This window comes from Protopterus annectens, chromosome 2.part1, assembly GCF_019279795.1.
Source record: "Protopterus annectens isolate FY-2018-M chromosome 2.part1, PAN1.0, whole genome shotgun sequence".
Lineage (NCBI taxonomy): Eukaryota > Metazoa > Chordata > Ceratodontiformes > Protopteridae > Protopterus > Protopterus annectens.
The window spans coordinates 1,239,134,328-1,239,141,365 of record NC_056729.1 but is presented as its reverse complement, the minus strand read 5'-3'; the positions used below and the strand labels follow the sequence as shown (position 1 = coordinate 1,239,141,365).

Below are 7,038 nucleotides of genomic sequence, written 5' to 3'. Positions count from 1 at the left end.
AATGCAGATACCTTCTGCACTCTTGCCTTATAGGAATATGCAGGTAAGCTTCTTTTAAGTCCAAAGTCACCATCCAAGCGTTCTTGCCCAACATAGGCAGCAGCTGCTGCAGAGTGAGCATCTTGAATTTTGGTATATCTAGGAGGGTGTTTTGTACAGAAAGGTCCAGGACTGGTCTCCACGAATTTTCCTTCCTGGGAACCAGGAAAAGTCTGGAATAAAAACTTTGCCCTATTTCTGAATTTGGTACCAATTCTACAATGTCCAATACAGGGGGAATAGCCAGAGGCCTATGCTGTTGGAGAAGAAGACAATCCCTAAGACGTTTCTTGGATTCAGAAAATTCCTGCCCTTCCCAGTGGAAATACACCCTCATATCATGCAAAGTTTCACCAAAAGAGTAATCCTCAGGAGGAGAGGCTTAAGGAAAGGAATCTTCAGCATCAGAATCCTCATAAGGAGGAAAAGAATAATCCTGCGCAAGGGAAGAAGCAGAAGAAACAGAAATTTGGTCTGAAGAATCATAACCGGACTCTAATCTAGGCTTCTTGTCAGGAGGGGGATGTGAACCCCTGATCATAGTTGAGATCTTCAGCCATCCTAAGCATCTGCCTCTGAGGCTTAGGACCCTGATCAAAAGGCGCCTGTGCTTGCCATTTCACTTTAGCTGGAGCCTTAGACTTTGTCTTTGAATGTAAAACTGAATCCACATTTACAGGAAGCTGCAAAGGCCTGAGAACTCCCTCAGAAGCCGGTACCTGCCTACCGGCTCCGGACCCAACTGAGGGAGCAGTATCCGAAGGTCCAGTCCCTGGCAATTCTGAAGACCCCATCAGCTCCACACTGGAGTTGGTACAGGCAATTGGTTCAAAAGAGGCGGACAACAGGGGCTGCAAAGACGCCTCACTGACGACCGACGAACCAGCAACTGGCAGTAACTGAATAACATCCTTTGCTGTGGACCTCGGAGGCCTGTCTGCATCCTTGCACCTCAAGAAGCCGGAAAAGAGTCCGAAGACATATTATAATTAAACCTTTTTCCAAAATATTAAAAGGCAAAGTTATATCTACGCCTAATAGTACGCTGATTAAATCTAGCACAAAACGCACAATTAGCAACGTTGTGGTCAGGACCCAGGCAGGGAATACAGTAAGAGTGAAAATCCCTATGAGGTATTTGCTTCCCACAAGAAATACAATTATTAACTTTTTCTGACATCTGACTGGAGCAAGAAAAAGACCTCCCCAATGGGGTACTTATCTTATAAAACGAAAATCCTGGGATTAAATCCAAAAACAAACAGGAACAAGCCGACCAGCATCAGTGAACTGCAAAGGGCACCGCGTGGCAAGAAAGACTGGGGAAATGGCGTCAGCTGAGGTCTTTATACCTTCTGGCGCATTGACATCAGGATAAAGGCGACCTCAGCTGATGCCCGATCCAGACTTTGGGACTCTGGCCGATCGGGGGCTGCTGCTGGCAGGAAGAACCCTACAGTCATGACTGCAAGAGTGAACCACGAAGGACATCTGCAGCATCCGTCCACACATATATTTTATTATTTTTTCCTGGGGACTGGATATAGCTCTCAACCTTCAATTTTCAAAATGAGGAACACTACCTCTCATAATGTGGAACAACAAAAGGGCAAACTGTAAAAACACTAACAACTTAGTAACAAATTCTACTAGGAAGCTCACAAAAAGGATAAAATCTGCTACTTTATACTTATACAACATTATTTCGATGAATTAATATGATTCAGTGCTACTTGCCATAGATTTCAGCTAAAAAAATCCTAAATCTTAATGTGTGAACAGACTCTTTCAAAGTGGAAGTTTGAGGAGCATGTTTTTTTAAAAATTTTTTTGTGGGGGGGCCCAAAATGAAGAACGTTCCTCATAATGAGGTGTGCTTGGGAGGTACAAGGTGCATACCACTATAAAGATTCTTGGGCGTCATAACACAAACCGAGAATAAGCTCACAAGTGCCACTCTGTTCTCAGTTTCACCATAAAGCTTATACGTCAGACAAAACGGGCGGTCACACCCCCACACGCTTAACCAATGAGTCAACACGTCCCAGGCCCCTTGATCCACCTATGTAAATCCCTGCATGAATTTATGTCTCCTGCAAGAGACTGGATGGGTGATGCAACCTGCCTGGTTCGGCGAAGTATAGTTTGCTGGTGTAGGTTTCTTCCCTTTTTCTTGTTAATTAGTGGCTCATTTTTCGAGAGTGTGTAGTAGTTCCAAAAAAAAAACGGCTGAGGTGAGTAAATAAATTATTACTGTTTTTTCCATAAAAATGTTTTATAAAGAATGCACAATATGGTCTTGATAGGTGTATCTAGTGAATGAAATGTAAAAGCAAGAATTTCAGAAGGTATTATTTTTGGTTGCTGATATTCTTAAATCAATGAGCTGCAGCGAAATTAGCGTTTTCAAAACAAAATGTCAAGTACAAATGATCATACAAACAAATTTATAACGGTGAGTGACTGATGTAGTGTTTTATGTTAGGTTTTTGCATGGGGAAAATTGCACGTGAAAAAGAAATTAATATTCTTTAGCCTCATTCAGGCCGATGATGGGGGTTTCTGGGATCAGGAAGAAATTGAAAACGCGATCGTTTTTTTTTTTTTTTTGTTGGAAAACTTTTGGAAGGAAAAAAATAAGTATTTCGGCTGATTATTTCCTTGAAATCGAATGAAGATTTTTGGTTATTTGTATTTAGTCGTATGTCCGAAGGAGACGTGGAAAGTTAAATAATGCAGCATCTCGGTTAAATGTGTATTTTGACATGTTCTAAAAACATCGTTCACGGTGATTCGCAGCTTGTCTGTAAAAAGGACCAGCGTTCCAGTTTTAGGGACTCATTTGTCATAAAAATGTACAGCTTCCAGTTGATGAAGACACTTTGTTTATACGTATGTTTCTGCATATACAGTTTCAGTAAAAAGAGCGGAATGTGCAGTTCTTTTACCTCCACATGATCTGTCGTTATATTCTGCCCCACGCGTGCTCCAAACCGCCCTTTGCCATCAAGCTAGACGGAATCCTTAAATTTAAAGGTGTTTTTCCGAACTGGCAGAATTGAGTCAAAATATGTTGGGCATTTTATTACATCAGTCTGATTTTGTTTATTTATTTGCCTTTTATTTTTGAGAATGGCCACTCTGCAAATGTGTGCACAGTGGCACCGTTATGTTTAGATATAGTTTTTCAAGGTTGCGGTAGGTAATATTATTTATTATAAATAATGTGTGTTATAAATAATGTGTGTAGGTATTTCCTTAATCTTCCATCTCCAGCATGTGGAGCACTGCTTCTTAGGGTTGCCACCTTTTCAAATGCCCAAAGTGGGGCATTTTTTGTAGAAACGTCAGATTTTGCAGGGCAAAACATACCCACGGCAAGTACAAAGGACAGAACTTCACTTTTTAGCCTAAATAAAAGCTTATTCTTGTAGTATTTTAGTTGTTTATTCTGTTTCTTATAACATGTAGGTGTTTCAGATATGAAATAACTGTTTTATGCAACTATTAAAGAAAATATAGGAAATCTTTTGTGCTAAAATCTCAGGACATTTGTCATTTTTTCAATTTTTTTGCAGGACACAACTGCCCAAAGAGGCACTGTCCCTCGCAAAGTGGGACAGGTGGTAACCCTACTGCTTCTCATAATGTGTTAAAAAATGGACAAAACGTGGAACACTACCAGTTAGGATTTAGGAAGTTCATAGGATGGCTAAAACGTGCAGATAAGTTATTTTGATGAAATTTAATATGATTCAGTATTATTTACCATTGATATCAATTTTAAAAAATTCTTAACACTGAATGTGTGACAGACCCTTTTAATGTGGAACAATGAACATGAACTTTTAATACTCAAAATGAGGAACATTCCCCGTAATGAGGTACATAATGTATTCCTTATTTATTCTAATTCATTGTGTCCAGTTTCTTGGCTCTTTTAAATTATAAGCATGAAGTAACCCAGAGAAGACTTGAGAACTCGTATGTCCCCACCCCTACTTTAGTGTAAAAACTTTGTTGCTGTGATGTGCATGGGAAATGCATAATATTATACTTTGGGAAGTCATCCACTGCTAGTAACTATCATATTAACACACCCCTTAGAGTTGACCCAGTAGTGAGGGACTTTAGGACACACAGACAGTAATCTAGCCTTTGACCATCATGTTTCTAAAGTAGTGAGGAAATCATTCTATGTTGCGCAACTTATAAACAAAGGTATGGCAGCTAGGTCCAAGAAGTCATTGTTCCACTGTATTCAGCATTCATCAGATTTATCATTGAGTACAGTGCCCCCTTTGGTATGTACCTTACCAGGCATATCCAACAAATGGAGCGTCCACAAGAGGTTCCTCACTAAAAAATACAGGGGGTAAAGTAAAATATTCTATGTAGACCACCTCAAGGCTCTATCCCTGTATTCTGTCTTTTACAGACTGTTGAGGGGAGATCTATGCCTGGCATACAGGACATTGTCAGACCCTACACTGTTTTGCTGATATGCAGGAAGCCCATCAAACAGCACCAGAATTATCCATTCTAAAGACCTTGCCTGTGATATAAATAGGTCCTACTGGAGAGACAGGTATGTATCCCCCGTCTCCAGTACAAGTTCCCCATCCATGTAAAGCAGAATTTCTCCCTAACCCAATTCAAGTGTAACTTGGACAATTGGACAGGGAACAGGAAATTCATCCCTGTCTTGGCACTTATGTCTCTAATGGACACATGCAACATGTAGATGGTTCATTTCCCAAGCCCCTGCTTAATCTTGTCAAGTGTACCAGAACTTGTCCGAGATTTTGAATATATGGCTAGGCTTTAAAAGGCTTTTGTGGTCATTGGCCTAGTAAACACTTATATAACTATGAGTGTAAACCAAAGCAGTTTTTTTTTCTAGTTGTCTTATTTTTTAAACAAAGGAAAGGCATTTGTGGTGGTGGTTTTGATTTGTGAAACTGATATAATTTCATCTGCTGGGCTGTTATCCCTACAAGTTTTTGGACATGGTGCTCATGTATGCTTAACACAGCTCATGGCAAAGCATTTTGTAATGTCCCCAATTGATTCTTCTGAATTTTTAATCAATTATGGTTAGATAGTTGTAAAATGCAATGTTAGTGGCTAACATGTAGCACTAGCCTTTGATGCTGGATGATCAGAAAACAGTGGGTTTGGTTTCCACCAGTGATGCCTGGATTCAATTTTCCATTGCTATTGATGCAGTGTAGCATAAAGTGGGTGCCCTGTTTCTGATTGTAAGTTCTTTTGACATGCTGTTAGAGAGGTCCCATCTGCCTGAGTTGGTGGTAGCACAGGTGGATGTGAAAGGTCGCACAGCACTTGCCAAAAAGAGCAGGAAAGTTCTGGTGCCCTGGACAAATTTTCCTTTGTACAAATGCCAACTTTGGTCTCACCTGAAAGGAGGCCACTTCCCTAGGGGGGCTTGGCTGGTTCATAGGTTCGTACTAGGCTATCTGCCCTAGGGCATTTATAAGCCTAGCCAGAGTGTGTGTGGCTTTCACCACCCCTTAGGATGAGAATACTATGCCCATTTAGGGTTTAGTTTACTGTGCCTCTGTCTAGTAGTGACACAGAGATGACCCCCGGGGTAAACCTACGATCTCCCATCCACTCGTCAAGACTTCTCTTGAATAGAGTTAGTGAGGGGCTCTGCCTAACATGGATTGGGATTCTGTTCCAGAGTGTAGGGAGCCTCTGGGTTATGAATCTGTCCCTCCAGCACGTCCTATTTATTTATGTGTTAAGGTTTAAGTCTCTTGCTCTCATGGCTCTGATGGATTTGGATTTTTTGAGGTGGAGCATGTCCATTAATTCCGGATTGGACATGGCCTTGTACGTTAGGCACAGGTCACCTCTGAGTAGGCGGTATGCGACTGAATAGAGCTGGAGTTTTTTCAGTCGGGCAGCATATGACATATGTTTAAGACCCTTTATCCTCTTGGTGAGGAACTTTTGGGGTCTTTCCAACTGCTGCAGGTGTCGGGTAAGATACATCCCAAATGGGGCATTGTACTCAATCATTGGCCTAATAAGAGATGAGTACAGGGGCACAATGACCTCTCTTGATCTAGATGTGAAACCCTTCATGATAAGGTGGGCAATATAGAAGGTCTTCCTAACCACTTTGGCAATGTGAGTGTCAAATGAGAGGTTACTGTCAACCTGGGTCCCTAGGTCCCTGATTATCTCTTCCGTACTTAATGGATTACCACCTATGTGGTAATTTGTGGGTACCTTGTTTTTCCCAAAGGGTATGACTATACATTTTTTGGCGTTAAGCTTAAGGCCATGGCTGTGGCACCAATTATCTGTTTCTATGAGTCTTCTCTGAAGGATGTTTGTGTCCGCTGGAGTATCAATTATGGCGCCCAGTTTGCAGTCATCTGCGAACTTTGTCAGCCATAATCCTCCTATGTTTGCCTGTACCTCGGAAAAATAAATGCCAAACAAGAGGGGTCCCAGGACTGAGCCCTGTGGGACACCGCTTGTGACTGGCTTAGAGTCTGACATAGCTCCAGCAACTCTGACCCTGTGGGTTCTGTCCTTGAGCCAGTTTGCAACCCATCTCGTGACATATGGGTTTACATTTAAGCTGGTGAGTTTGTCTATGATGCCCGAGTGTGGTATTGTGTCAAAGGCTTTTACAAGGTCAAGGTAGGCTGTGTGAACTGCCTTACCTTCATCAATGGCCTTAGTGACGGTTTCAAAAAAGTCGACCAAGTTCAAAAGGCAGGATCTGCCCTTGACAAAGCCAAATTGGGTAGGATCCAATGTCTGTAGGTCCCCAATGTCTTTGTTTATGAGTTCCATAATGATCCTCTCCATAGCTTTGCAGACCAGGCTCGTCAAGCTTATGTGGCGGTAATTTCCAGGGTCCATAGAAGCACCGCCTTTGTGAAGTGGGACCACTGTTGCCGTACGCCACTCTTTGGGTACGTATCCTGTAGTAAGGCTAAGATTAAACAGCAGCCT

At 41.8% G+C, this 7,038-nt stretch overlaps 1 protein-coding gene across 2 annotated transcripts in view; it reads left to right on the top strand.

Annotated features, from left to right (window-relative positions):
- Positions 1 to 2,134: 2,134 nt before the first annotated feature.
- Positions 2,135 to 7,038, top strand: part of LOC122794405 (L-threonine 3-dehydrogenase, mitochondrial-like) — a 121,685-nt gene continuing 116,781 nt past the window's right edge. For both annotated transcript variants that reach the window (XM_044062771.1, XM_044062770.1), the window contains exon 1: positions 2,135 to 2,273. The gene's annotated coding sequence lies outside the window, so the exon portion shown is untranslated. The remainder of the gene's footprint in view (positions 2,274 to 7,038) is intronic.